At 39.5% G+C, this 15512-nt stretch overlaps 1 long non-coding RNA gene across 1 annotated transcript; it reads left to right on the plus strand.

Moving 5' to 3' along the window:
• Positions 1 to 404: 404 nt before the first annotated feature.
• LOC116742890 lies at positions 405 to 14648 on the plus strand. The gene is made up of 3 exons (XR_004346618.1): positions 405 to 487; positions 1505 to 1632; positions 14510 to 14648. It is a non-coding gene; the product is annotated as an uncharacterized LOC116742890 (long non-coding RNA).
• The last annotated feature ends 864 nt before the right edge of the window (positions 14649 to 15512 follow it).

The following is a 15512-nucleotide window of genomic DNA, read 5'->3' on the forward strand; positions in this document are numbered from 1 at the left end:
AGTTTGCCGTGGTAGAAAAAGAAAGATGTAGGAATAAGACTTTAAGAAAGAAAAGAGGGACATATAAAAACTATATCAGGATATGAATACCAATGCCCCACCCCTAATCATTTGAAACAAGTGTTAGAGGCAGCAGCAATACCGGATTTCCATTTAGTCACCCGCTAGATCTGTTGCCTTTTAAACAACTTTAGATACCATTTTTATTTTGATAACTGCAGGGAGAGGGCAGGGAAATGTCTGCCTGGCGTGTTACAACATATTAAGCTTATACCTTGCTAAAACTCTATGAAATGGTGACTCCTGTATAAATTCTGATTCTCCTTCTTCCTAGGGGTCTTTTATCCATACTTGAAGACTCCTTGGAGATCCCTATTGTAAGATTGGGAATTCTGCCTTCTAATCTGGCTCATTGATTCACTTCTGAGTGGACTGAGACAAATCCTACTAATTGTTGAATTTGTTTCCTTGTTTGTGAAGCACTGAAGTAAGTAATCCTCTTGTGGAAGTGCCTGGGCCACCTTTTAAAAGTTGGTCACCCCTGTAGCGGGATCGGAAATATTGCAGTTATTTTTGGAGTTGGATGAAGAAATGTATCTTGAAATTAAAAAGTAGTTAAACCTATAGCATTTACCATAGATGGGTTTGAATTTTGTATCAAAGACAATGTCAAATCTAGGTTGGTTAATAAATAAACTAGAAGCAAACACAATAAATGGGAATAAAACATTTAACAGATGTTAAGTTTGGCTCACGCCACACGGTGGCAGGCTTACTCTGTGTTGTGCTTCCTTTTCAAGCAGCAAATCTAAATGCTTGCATTTAACTACATTAAATCTTTTTAGAAAATTATCTTTTAGAAAGTATGACATAAGTTATTAATTTGTCAAGATTATATTTTCTTATAAAGTGTACTTTACGTTGTATGATACCTGAGCAGCAGTGATTTGAGCCTTCAACAGGACATTCTACCTCTAGATCTCAATTACTTCACCACTAAAATGATGGGCTTGGGTTACTTACAGTTCTAAAATTGTCATACCTCTCCTATAACTAAAAAAAGCCTAAACATTCTTCTTCAGTAACAAGAATTTCAGTCATATTGCAGTTAACTTGATAAGGAATATAGTTTTTTAGTTAGATTGCCTAGATTTGAATTTGAGTTCTGTCATTTATTAACCGTGAGGTAAGGAACTTCACCTGTCAAAATTCCAGTTTCCTCACGTGTAAAGTGCTATAAATTATACTACATATCCAACAGGGTTGTTAGGATTAAATGCGGAAAAATGTATGCGTGGCAGAGACTCACAAACTGTTCACCAAATCATTTCTTTTTTTTCCTGGATAATCAGCTAAACCACATTTCACATCGTCACCTGCAGTTAATTGTGGTCATAAGACTGAATTCTGGCCAATGGAATGTAAGAGAAAGAAATTCATGTCACTCCTAGGCTCAACTCTCAAAAATCTCCCATTGTGATCTTTGTACTTTCAACTTCTGCAGTTTCCCCAGAAGCTACTTGTTAAAGATGGCAGGACGACGTTCTTCAGGAAATGGAAGGAAACTTGGTCCCGAAGCACGGTGTGGAGGAGAGCTTTATGCCTGTTAGAAACACTCGTTTTGGACTTCACGTAAGTGAGAAATAAACTTCGATTTTGTTAAGCCACTGAGATTCTGGGATTTATCTGTTATGTCAGCTAGCATTAACTAAAATAGCATGTAAAGCACTTAGCACAGTACCTGTTCAATAAATATTAGATGTTATCAATATCATGACTCTTAATAATACAGACCAAGAGCCTAAAACTCTGAACTTAAAACACAAGCAATAGTATGGAAATCTCTTCTGCAGTATACAAGACTTGGGCCCCCCCTTTTTTAAAAAAAAAAAAACTAGAGAAATAAAGTTGCGTGTAGAAGTAGGAAAAATCTGAACAGTTCACGTATGTAACTTGTAGAAAATCAGTATTTTGTATTTATATTTGCTACATACACTTTGGGGAAAAAATTAACAATATGAAAGAAGAAAAATTGAATTAAAAATTTAAGTTGGTGCTATATTTAAAATAATATTTTTTAAAAGTTGAAGTATAGTTGATGTACTATATCATGTAAGTTTTAGGTGTCCACCATAGTGATTCACAATTTTTAAAGGTTGTATTCCGTTTATAGCTATTATAAAATATTGGCTGTATTCCCTGTGTTGTACTATATATCCCTGTAGTTTATGTATTAAATACACAGTATATTTTATACACAATTTGTACCTCTTAATCCCTTACCCCTATTTTGCCCCACCCCCTTTCCCTCTCCCCACTGGTAACTACTAGCTTGTTCTTTATATCTGTGTAAAATAATATGTTAAATTGTTTCTTCCTTGTGATGACTTCAGTGTTATGATTCATTCAATGATTTCTCTTAGTACTTCACACAATGCTTATCTTTCTTTCTTGAAAGTGTCTTTTCTTGGCTCCAACACTTTCCGATATTTTAACACTTTTGCTCATGCCTATTCCCAGTTCTCTTAAAGCCCAGATCTAATTTCGCATATTCAAAGACTTCCAAGACATCCTGGTTGGAAAGGATCCTACTTACACTGAACTGTAACATTTATAAAATCCGAGGCTCTTAACCATTTGCTGTCTTCTATAGTAGGGTTTATTTTCAGGTGGGTTTATAGAGCTTGCTTCTCCTTAACAGACTGTAAACTACCTGATGAGAGAGACTGTGTTTTTTGTTTTGTTTTGTTTTGTTCTAACATCTTTATTGGAGTATAATTGTTTTACAATGGTGTGTTAGTTTCTGCTTTATAACAAAGTGAATCAGCTATACATATACATATATCTCCATATCCCCTTCCTCTTGCGTCTCCCTCCCACCCTCCCTATCCCACCCCTCTAGGTGGACACAAAGCACCGAGCTGATCTCCCTGTGCTATGCGGCTGCTTCCCTCTAGCTATCTATTTTACATTTGGTAGAGTATGTAAGTCCATGCCTCTCTCTCACTTCGTCCCAGCTTACCCTTCCCCCTCCCCATGTCCTCAAGTCCATTCTCTACATCTGAGTCTTTATTCCTGTCCTGCCCCTAGGTTCTTCAGAACCATATTTTTTAAAATTCCGTATATATGTGTTAGCATACTGTATTTGTTTTTCTCTTTCTGACTTACTTCACTCTGTATGACAGACTCTAGGTCCATCCACTTCACTACAAATAAGTCAATTTCGTTTCTTTTTATGGCTGAGTAATATTCCATTGTATACATGTGCCACATCTTCTTTATCCATTCATCTGTCGATGGACACTTATGTTGCTTCCATGTCCTGGCTATTGTAAATAGAGCTGCAGTGAACATTGTGCTACATGACTCTTTCCGAATTATGGTTTTCTCAGGGTATATGCCCAGTAGTGAGATTGCTAGGTCATATGGTAGTTCTAGTTTTAGATTTTTAAGGAACCTCCATACTGTTCTCCATAGTGGCTGTATCAATTTACATTCCCACAAAAAGTGCAAGAGGGTTCCCTTTTTTCCAACACTCTCCAACGTTTATTTCTTGTAGATTTTTTGATGATGGCCATTCCGACTGGTGTGAGGTAGTTTTGATTTGTATTTCTCTAATGATTAGTGATGTTGAGCATCCTTTCATGTGTTTGTTGGCAATCTGTATATCTTCTTTGGAGAAATGTCTATTTAGGTCTTCTGCCCATTTTTGGATTGGGTTGTTTGTTTTTTTGATATTGAGTTGCATGAGCTGCTTGTAAATTTTGGAGATCAATCCTTTGTCAGTTGCTTCATTTGCAAATATTTTCTCCCATTCTGAGGGTTGCCTTTTCATCTTGTTTATGGTTTCCTTTGCTGTACAAAAGCTTTTAAGTTTCATTAGGTCCCATTTGTTTATTTTTGTTTTTATTTCCATTACCCTAGGAGGTGGGTCAAAAAGGATCTTGCTGTGATTAATGTCAAAGAGTGTTCTGCCTATGTTTTCCTCTAAGAGTTTTATAGTGTCTGGACTTACATTTAGGTCTTTAATCCATTTTGAGTTTATTTTTGTGTACGGTGTTAGAGAGTGTTCTAATTTCATTCTTTTACATGTAGCTGTCCAGTTTTCCCAGCACCACTTATTGAAGAGGCTGCCTCTCTCCATTGTATATTCTTGCCTCCTTTATCAAAAATAAGGTGACCATATGTGCATGGGTTTATCTCTGGGCTTTCTATCCTGTTCCATTGATCTATATTTCTGTTTTTGTGCCAGTACCATACTGTCTTGATTACTGTAGCTTTGTAGTAGGGTCTGAAATCCGGGAGCCTGATTCCTCCAGTTCCATTTTTCTTTCTCAAGATTGCTTTGGCTATTCAGGGTCTTTTGTGTTTCCATACAAACTGTGAAATTTTTTGTTCTAGGTCTGTGAAAAATGCCATTGGTAGTTTGATAGGGATTGCATTGAATCTGTAGATTGCTTTGGGTAGTTAGTCATTTTCACAACATTGATTCTTCCAATCCAAGAACATGGTATATCTCTCTATCTGTTGGTATCATCTTTAATTTCTTTCATCAGTGTCTTATCGTTTTCTGCATACAGGTCTTTTGTCTCCTTAGGTAGATTTATTCCTAGGTATTGTATTCTTTTTGTTGCAGTGGTAAATGGGAGAGTTTCCTTAATTTCTCTTTCATATTTTTCATCATTAGTGTATAGGAATGCAAGCAATATCTGTGCATTAATTTTGTATCCTGCAACTTTACCAAATTCATTGATTAGCTCTAGTAGTTTTCTGGTGGCATCTTTAGGATTATCTATGTATAGTATCATGTCATCTGCAAACAGTGACAGCTTTACTTCTTCTTTTCCGATTTAGATTCCTTTTATTTCTTTTCCTTCTCTGATTGCTGTGGCTAAAACTTCCAAAACTATGTTGAATAATAGTGGTGAGAGTGAACAACCTTGTCTTGTTCCTGATCTTAGTGGAAATGATTTCAGTTTTTCACCATTGAGAACGATGTTGGCTGTGGGTTTGTCATATATGGCCTTTATTATGTTGATGTAAGTTCCCTCTGTGCCTACTTTCTGGAGGTTTTTTTTTTTTATCATAAATGGGTGTTGAATTTTGTCAGAAGATTTTTCTGCATCTATTGAGATGATCATATGGTTTTTACTCTTCAGTTTATTAATATGGTGTATCACATTGATTGATGTGCGTATATTGAAGAATCCTTGCATTCCTGGGATAAACCCCACTTGATCATGGTGTATGATCCTTTTAATGTGCTGTTGGGTTCTGTTTGCTAGTATTTTATTGAGGATTTCTGCATCTATGTTCATCAGTGATATTGGCCTATAGTTTTCTTTTTTTGTGACATCTTTGTCTGGTTTTGGTATCAGGGTGATGGTGGCCTCGTAGAATGAGTTTGGGAGTGTTCCTCCCTCTGCTATATTTTAGAAGAGTTTGAGAAGGATAGGTGTTAGCTCTTCTCTAAATGTTTGATAGAATTCTCCTGTGAAGCCATCTGGTCCTGGGTGTTGTTTGTTGGAAGATTTTTAATCACAGTCTCAATTTCAGTGCTTGTGATTGGTCTGTTCATATTTTCTATTTCTTCCTGGTTCAGTCTTGGAAGGTTGTGCATTTCTAAGAATTTGTCCATTTCTTCCAGGTTGTCCATTTTATTGGCATATAGTTGCTTGTAGTAATCTCTCATGATCCTTTATGTTTCTGCAGTGTCAGTTGTTACTTCTCCTTTTTCATTTCTAATTCTATTGATTTGAGTCTTCTCCCTTTTTTATTCCTGATGAGTCTGGCTAATGGTTTATCAATTTTGTTTATCTTCTCAAAGAACCAGGTATTAGCTTTATTGATATTTGCTATTGTTTCCTTCAATTCTTTTTCATTTATTTCTGATCTGATCTTTATGATTTCTTTCCTTCTGCTAACTTTGGGGGTTTTTTTGTTCTTCTTTCTCTAATTGCTTTAAGTGTAAGGTCAGGTTGTTTATCTGAGATGTTTCTTTTTTCTTGAGGTAGGATTGTATTCTATAAACTTCCCTCTTAGAACTGCTTTTGCTGCATCCCATAGGTTTTGGGTCATCATGTTTTCACTGTCACTTGTTTCTAGGTATTTTTTAATTTCCTCCTTGATTTCTTCAGTGATCTCTTGGTTATTAACTAGTGTATTGTTTAGCCTCCATGTGTTTGCATTTTTTTACAGACTTTTTCCTGTAATTGATCTAGTCTCATAGCATTGTGATCGGAAAATATACTTGATAATCATATCAATTTTCAATTTTCTTAAATTTACCAAGGCTTGATTTGTGACCCAAGATAAGATCTATCCTGGAGAATGTTCCATGAGCACTTGAGAAGAAAGTGTATTCTGTTGTTTTGGGATGGGATGTCCTATAACTATCAATTAGGTCCATCTTGTTTAACGTATCATTTAAAGCTTTTGTTTCCTTATTTATTTTCATTTTGGATGGTCTGTCCATTGGTGAAAGCGGGGTGTTAGAGTCCCCTACTATAATTTTGTTACTGTCCATTTCCCCTTTTATGGCTGTTAGTGTTTGCCTTATGTATTGAGGTGCTCCTATGTTGGGTCCATAAATATTTACAATTGTTATATCTTCTTCTTGGATTCATCCCTTGCTTATTTTGTAGTGTCCTTCTTTGTCTCTTGTAATAGTCTTTATTTTAAAGTCTATTTTGTCTCATATGAGAATTGCTACTCCAGCTTTCTTCTGATTTCCATTTGCATGGAATATCTTTTTCCATCCCCTCACTTTTAGTTTGTATGTGTCCCTAGGTCTGAAGTGGGTTTCTAGTAGACAGCATATATAAGGGTCTTGTTTTTGTATCCATTCAGCCAGTCTATGTCTTTTGGTGGGAGCATTTAATCCATTTACATTTAAGGTAATTATTGATATGTATGTACCTATTACCATTTTCTTAATTGTTTTGGGTTTGTTATTGTAGGTCTTTTCCTTCTCTTGTGTTTCCTGCCTAGAGAAGTTCCTTTAGCATTTGTTGTAAAGCTGGTTTGGTGGTGCTGAATTCTCTTAGTTCTGCTTGTCTGTAAATGTTTTAATTTCTCCGTTGAATCTGAATGAGGTCCTTGCTGGGTAGAGCAATCTTGGTTGTAGGTTTTTCCCTTTCATCACTTTAAATATGTCCTACCACTCCCTTCTGGCTTGCAGAGTTTCTGCTGAAAGATCAGTTGTTAACCTTATGGGGATTCCCTTGCATGTTATTTGTTGTTTTTCCCTGGCTGCTTTTAATATTTTTTCTTTGTATTTAATTTTTGATAGTTTGAGTAATATGTGTCTTGGTGTGTTTCTCCTTGGATTTATCCTGTATGGGACTCTCTGTGCTTCCTGGACTTGATTAACTGTTTTGCTTCCCATATTAGGGAAGTTTTCAGCTATAATCTCTTCAAATATTTTCTCAGTCCCTTTCTTTTTCTCTTCTTCTTCTCGGATCCCTATGATTCAAATGTTGGTGCATTTAATGTTGTTCCAGAGGTCTCTAAGACTGTCCTCAATTCTTTTCAATTTTTTTTCTTTGTTCTGCTCTGCAGTAGTTATTTCCACTATTTTATCTTCCGGGTCACTTATCTGTTCTTCTGCCTCAGTTATTCTGCTATTGATTCCTTCTAGAGAATTTTTAATTTCATTTACTGTGTTGTTCATCATTGTTTGTTTGCTCTTTAGTTCTTCTAGGTCCTTGTTAAACATTTCTTGTGTTTTCTCCATTCTACTTCCAAGATTTTGGATATCTTTACTATCATTACTCTGAATTCTTTCTCAGGTAGAGTGCCTATTTCCTCTTCATTTGTTTGGACTGGTGGGTTTTTACCTTGCTCCTTCATCTGCTGTGTGTTTCTCTGTCTTCTCATTTTGCTTAACTTACTGTGTTTGGGGTCTCCTTGCAGGCTGCATTTCATAGTTGCCATTGTTTTTGGTGTCTGCCCCCAGTGGCTAAGGTGGTTCATGGGCTGGGTAGGCCACCTGGTGGAGGGGACTAGAGCCTGTGTTCTGGTGGGTGAGGCTGGATCTTGTCTTTCTAGTGGGCAGGTCCATGTCTGGTGGTGTGTTTTGGGGTGTCTGTGACGTTATTATGATTTTAGGCAGTCTCTCTGCTAATGGGTGGGGTTGTGTTCCTGTCTTGCTAGTTGTTTGGCATAGGGTGTCCAGCACTGTAGCTTGCTGGTCATTGAGTGGAGCTGGGTCTTAGCATTGAGATGGAGATCTCTGGGAGAGCTTTTGCTGTTTGATATTACGTGGAGCCAGGAGGTCTCTAGTGGACCAGTGTCCTGAACTCGGCTCTCCCACCTCAGAGGCACAGGTCTGACACCCGGCCAGAGCCTATCAGCCACATGCCTCAGAAGAAAAGGGAGAAAAAAAGAAATAAAGACAGAAAAAAATAAAATAAAGTTATTAAAATAAGAAATAAAAATAATTATTAAAAATAAAAAAATTAAAAAGTAATAAAGAAAGAAAAAAAAGAAAGAAGAGAGCAACCAAACCAAAAAAACAAATCCCCCAATGATGCCAAGTGCTAAAAACAGTAATTAAAAAAAAAAAAAGGACAGACAGAACTCTAGGACAAATGGTAAAAGCAAAGCTATGCAGAGAAAATCACACAAAGAAGCATACACATACACACTCACAAAAAGAGAAAAAGGAAATATATATATATATATACACACACACATATATATATATATATATATATATATATATATAAAGGAGGAAGAGAGCCACCAAATCAATAAACAAATCTACCAATGATAATAAACTCTAAATACTAAACTAAGATAAACATAAAACCAGAAACAAATTAGATGCAGAAAGCAAACCCCAAGCCTACAGTTGCTCCCAAAGTCCACTGCCTCAATTTGGGATGATCCGTTGTCTATTCATGTATTCCACAGATGCAGGGTACATCAAGTTGATTGTGGAGATTTAATCCGCTGCTTCTGAGGCTGCTGGGAGGGATTTCCCTTTCTCCTCTTTGTTCGCACAGCTCCTGGGGTTCAACTTTGCATTTGGCCCCGATGCTGCGTGTAGGTCGCCTGAGGGCATCTGTTCCTGCTCTTACAGGATGGGGTTAAAGGAGCAGCTGATTAGGGGGCTCTGGCTCACTCAGGCCGGGAGGAGGGAGGGGTATGGATGGGGGGCGAACCTGCGGAGGCAGAGGCTGGAGTGACACTGCACCAGCCTGAGGTGCGCCATGTGTTCTCCCAGGGAAGTTGTCCCTGGATCACGGGACCCTGGCAGTGGTGGGCTGCTCAGGCTCCCGGGGGGGGAGGTGTGGATGGTGACCTGTGCTTGCACACAGGATTATTGGTGGCTGCAGCAGCAGCGTTAGCGTTTCATGCCCATCTCTGGGGTCTGAGCTGTTAGCCAGAGCTTGCGCCAGTCTCTGGAGCTCGTTTAGGCGGTGCTCTGAATCTCCTCTTCTCATGCACCCCGAAACAATAGTTTCTTGTCTCTTAGGCAGCTCCAGACTTCTCCCGGACTCCCTCCCAGCTAGTTGTGGTGCACTAGCCCCCTTCAGGCTGTGTTCATGCCACCAACCCCAGTCCTCTCCCTGGGATCCGACCTCTGTAGCCCGAGCCTCAGCCCCCATCCCCCACCTGCCCCGGCGGGTGAGCAGACAAGCCTCTTGGGCTGGTGAGTGCCAGTCGGCCCTGATCCTCTGTGCGGGAATCTCTCCACTTTGCCCCCCGCACCCCTGTGGCTGTGCTCTCCCCTGCGGCTCCGAAGCTTTCCCCCTCTGCCACCCACAGTCTCCACCCACGAAGGGGCTTCAAAGTGTGTGGAAACCTTTCCTCCTTCACAGCTCCCTCCCACTGGTGCAGGTCCCGTCCCTATTCTTTTGTCTCTGTTTTTTCTTTTGCCCTACCCAGGTACGTGGGGGAGTTTCTTGCCTTTTGGGAAGTCTGAGGTCTTCTGTTCAGTAGGTGTTGTGTAGGAGTTGTTCCACATGTAGATGTATTTCTGATGTATTTGTGGGGAGGAAGGTGATCTCCACGTCTTACTCCTCTGCTGTCTTGAAGGTCTCCTCGAGATCTTCTGTGGTATTGCCCACAGAAAAGAGTAGAGTTTTGTGCAAATAGTTGATACTAGACTCACTGGTATAAAAGCCCCAAGTATGTGAGATTCCCCCTAACATTTTAGTATCTATCTTCCATGGAGTTTTATAAGAATGAAGAGCAACAGCTGAACAATACTTTATAACTGGGTAACAGTAGTGGCAGAGATGGTATTTTATGGTCAATGGTTTTGGTTAGAGGAAGTTTACAAAGAATACATTGGTGCCTGATTTTCCATTTTGAAACGAGGATGATTTTATATGTACTACTGGTTAAACTTATTTTGCTTTTTTTCAGTCCATCCTAACTATTCATTTTTTTCCTTCTTTTTTGCATATTTGCTTAAGATGTTTTCCTTAAAAATATTAAAAGTAATAGATAAATTTTTTAACATTGTATATGCAACATCATAAGGACCTTAGAATGTTAAACTCTGAATCTTGCCTTTCATCTTCAATGTGATTGCTGTGTAATATCCTAGTTTCACCCTGTGTTTACCCTCTAAAAATTAGTAATTTTTTATAGTCAGTGTTTACTTAGATTTACCAATGTATCTACTGATTTCTTTGCTCATTATTGATTCTTGCATTCTAATCCTTCCTCCTTGGTTTATTTTTCTTCTTTATGCAAGGGTCTGTGAGTGGGAAATTCTTTTAGTCTTGGTTTGAAAATGTCTTTATTTTATCCTCACCTTTGAATGTTAGCTTAACTGGATAGAAAGTTCTAGATTAACAGATATTTTCCCCCATCATTTTGAAGATATTATTTCATTATCTTTGGCATCTATTGTTTGTAATAAGAAGCCAGCTTTGTATGTGTATTGTTTCTTTGTAGGTAAATGTGGCTTTTAGGCCCATCCTTAACATTTGTAGAACCCAGTGCAAAATTACAAATGGAGGCCCACATATCATATGTCTAAAAATTTACGAGTTAAAAATCAAGCCAACAACTTGAATAAAATATATTCTATTGTGTCTTGACAACTACAGCTTTTTAATAACCTGGATGGCCAAGTCTTGAATTTAGTATTCTTGGAATCTTTGGGGTTCCATATTGGAACTTGGCACAGCAGGGAGGGAATACCATCCTGGTCCCTGTCCCAGAGTTCATCTCCCATCTTTTCCAATCCTGGCTTCATCTCACACTGCAAGGAGCTTTATACATATGCTTGGGGACACTCCACTTCCAAGCCCTACAATGGTCCCCCCCTGACCACCCCATGGCCCTAAGGGTGTGCAGTCTGTCTTAGGGGGGATGGATATAGGGAAGAGGTCCATGCAGGTCCTAGAAGTGGACTGGGAATTCCAGGGTCTTGGGCACCTGGAACGTGGTTTGGAGGGAAGGGGCAAACTTCGGGTGGGCATGTTTCTTGATGTTGCAGTGACCTCCTTAATGGTTTCTTCCCATCCAGTCTTTTTCCTCACTATCAGAGAGAATCTTTTAAAAGTACAAATCACAGCATTTTACGCTCTTGCTTAAAAACCCTTTAAAGGCCTCCCATTGCATTTGAAAAAAAATCCTTTGAAAGGACTACAGATCTCTGGGTGGTACTTCAACAGACTAAGCTCTTTGGGAAGAGCCTTTATCCAAGATGTTTCTCTTCCTAAGACACACTCTCCTACCTGCTCTTCCCATGGCTGACTTCTATCGTATAATTTTTGGCTTAAATGTCACCTCCTCTCCAAGTACACCTTCCCTGTGTTTGCTATTGCTGCATCTTGCTCATCTCCTTCAGAGTACAAGTCATGAATTTATTTTACTTGTTTAGTGTCTTCTCCTTCAAATTGCAATCTACACTAAAGAGACTGTCAAAGATAAGATTTCCTGGGAAGTCCGACTCTAAGATGATTAGCACATAGAAAGTTTATTAGGTGGGACTCTAATTAACACCTATTGAACAAAAGAAAGTAAGACTGAGCAGCAATCATTCAGGGGAGGCTGGCTTCCCAGAAGGGGGCTGACTTTCAGCAAACCAGTTCTCTTCAGCTGAAGCGATTCCTAAGAGGGCTGCAGCTGTGTTCTGGGCAGGGCAGTATCACATCCAGGACGGTCCATGCCTTGCGCCACTCAGATCCACTTCCTTCACACGAATCTAAGGAGCAGTTCCTTCAGGACACTGGGGTGCCATTTTTCCTTGGGAAACTTATAAAGAGGAAGGTTAGTAAGATGAACTACAACCCCCCTGCTGCTGCAGTTGGTCTTGAGGCTGTAACCAGTAGCCATCCTCTCCCTCCTCACTGTCAGTTAGCACCTCTGAAGGTTTAGGTGATTTACCCAGCGGAGTGACTCAGACTCTCCAAACCCATGAGTTCCAGTTACTGTTTACCATGCCCTTCTCAGGCTGCACCTGCCGCTCTTGTCCATTTGTCATCAAAATTGCACAAGACAGTACTAAAAGATGTCTAAGTTGATTATCTGGGTGCCCCAAACACATGCTTCCTTGCCTCCACTGTGTAACAGTAGCCCTACTGCCTCTTGACGGTAAGAGTCAGTTACGCCCACCAGGATCTTACTCTTGCCTGCTGGTCCTTGAAACGAGGGGCCCAAAGTGCCTGGGTGGTGGTGTAGCCTAAAGTTCAATGGATATTCCTGCTGTGTTCCCTGGTAGAAATGTTCCCCCTCTGAGAACCAAGACCTTTAAACCTGTGCTTACAGTTGTGAGGATGAAAAAGCAGAAATTCCCCAAGTGGGTGGAATTGATGGTAAATAGGGACACTCCTGCTTCCACACTTGGATCTCATTCCCAGGTATTCTGGGGATACAGCACCATATAATGGTGATTGATTTAGAGCATTACTACATCCTTGAGGGTAGCACTTTATCCTCATAGGGTATCATCCCCAAGCTGACAATTCAGCCAAGCTTTCAACAGGCTGCTCTATTGCTCGTTAGGCCAGTAGCTTCTGGGTGTTTTGCCAAGGGATAGGTCCAGTGGATTCCACAGCCATGTGCCCACTGCTACCTCTCCTTTGTTATAAAGTGGATTCCTTGGTCGAATTCCATATTTAAGAAGCTCTTTCATCTGACAAAGGGCAAGGAAGCAATTCTAAATGGAGTGTATTGGATCACTTTTACACATAAAGGTGATCTTATGCGGGAGTGATATTGATACTATGAGAGGAGCAATCTCATGCCTGGTCCAGGGAGCAAAGTAGGTTTATCTTTTTATTGTTTATTTATTTTTTTAACATCTTTATAGAAGTATAATTGCTTTACAATGGTGTGTTAGTTTCTGCTTTATAACAAAGTGAATCAGCTATACGCATACATATATCCCCATATCTCCTCCCTCTTGCGTCTCCCTCCCACCCTCCCTATCCCACCCCAGGTTTATCTTTTTATGCCACCTGTTCAGCATAGCGTCTGCCTCAGTGCAGGTGAAGATATGAATCAGCAGAGTAGTCTACTTTAGCCAGGGCTAAGATGCTTGTTTGTTTATTTAATGTGTTTTCATGGTGAGCAAAGGGAATTCATCTGGTTCTTGGGGTGAGGGAAAAAAGGAATTAGAATTAAAATTCTTTTCCTAGTCTCCATTATCACTTCTCTCAAGCTTCCCCCTGCCCTGCCCTGTTTTATGCCATGTTTATTTATCCCAACTATAAGAGCAGAAATTATCCCCAAAGTAGTTTGATCAATAAGGATTGAGGTTGTAATGCTTACTGTGACGGATCATGTTTACCTGTTTGGTTAAGCTAATTGAAAATCACGGTGGAATCTCCCTCTAGATAGATTCCATATTTTATTACATTTGCAAAATCCTAAAAGTTATGTCATTCTCAATTCTCAGAAATAATGATGTTTTTGAGAATGTCAGACAGATTTCCTGACTATGAATTACATACACAGGTAAACAATCTTATATAGTGACCTAAATATTCCCTATTTAGCCATTGTAAGGGTTGGTGGTCCTCTGGCTTATCTCTCTCAATCTTGACCAGCCATGAGAAGGGGGAGGGGCAGAGAAGAAAAGGTGGAGATAATCTGAGTGCTCCTAGCTGTTTTCATTCTCTCAGGAGAAATAACATTCAAGTCTTTGAGGAAGTAACTGAAATCTCTTTTATTTTTGCTTGCTGACTGTCAAGAAGTTTCTATTGAACTTCTTGAAAAACATGAAAAAGCATGAAAAACAAGTGTCCGCCTAGGGGGACCTTCAGAAGATTTTCTTGGCAAAGAAAATTGTGTAAGAGGTGCACTCAATCAAGTCCACCTGAAGGAAGTGGGGCTGGATTGGCTGACCCACATCTGCCCCAAATGACACCTACAGGAGAAGAGCACAGTGGAAGAAAAGGGAGCAAACAAAAGATGATGTTCTAATTTTCCATTTACTGAGATATTACCTTTTGAAATGAACTTCTGAAGCCTCTAAGAGTGATTAGAATTGTTCTATGTCCCACCCACCTTAACCCTTACGTTAACTGTGTTTCCCTAGGTTCTTGACAGATGCTTTTTACCAGCATGGTCCTGTATTAGGGTGAACACCAGGAGGAAGAGTCCTCGTCCTCGCACACCTTGGAGATAGAGCCCAGTTTCTTCTTAAAGTACTACTTGTAAATTGACAGCCTTTTGCCCTGTAGAAAAAGTTTAGAGAGCTCTAAAATAATCTTCTTTGGAACAACGAATTTTGCTGTTTTCAGATAACAATTATAGAGAGCTTCTGGAGCTGGAAAAAAAAAAAAAAAAAGAAAAGAAAAAGAAATCACCCAGCACTAGTGCACAGGTCAATTTTAGGTGAAGAGCCTAGGATTTGTCTAATGGAAAGTTACTCAATCCAATAAATAATACTAATAAATGGCTAATTCTTTCAAGTACATTAACATTAACCTAATTAGGTTTCCTTTGTTCCAGATGTAAATGAGGTAATCAAGTCCGGCCAGTCAGGTGTTACTTGCTTTTCTTAAATAACACTGTTTCAGGCTTCCCTATCTTTGAACACACTGCTCTCTCTTCTGGAAGAGCCTTCCCTCCCTTTTTCATCTAACTACCACTTGTCCACGAAATTCACCTTCCCAGGAAGTTTTTTTCCTAACCCCCTGTATAATTCGTGGTCCCCCATTTGTGTTCACGTAAGCATTCTGTATCACACTTTGCACCCTGGACTGGAATAACCAGACTACACCTTCCTTGAGATCAGCAATCATGTCTTATTCAACTTTTCATCCTCCAAGATGCTGCAAGTACAGCATCAGGCACACGATAAGCAGTGAGTGCTCAGGAAGTGTTCGATGACACAAACCCCCATTTTTTCTCAAACATGTTTTATTGAAGTAATTTTGACCTAAAGAAACTGACTTCAGTGTTTTGAGAAAAGTAGGCCTCTTTTAGTAAATTCACTGAACCGCTACCTTGGTCAAGCCACTTCGTTCAGTGGATATTAAGGGTCTATCACGTGGACCTTCACTCAGTGGATGTTGAGGGCCTACCACATGGACCCT

The sequence above is a fragment of the Phocoena sinus genome, chromosome 18, assembly GCF_008692025.1.
Source record: "Phocoena sinus isolate mPhoSin1 chromosome 18, mPhoSin1.pri, whole genome shotgun sequence".
NCBI lineage: Eukaryota > Metazoa > Chordata > Mammalia > Artiodactyla > Phocoenidae > Phocoena > Phocoena sinus.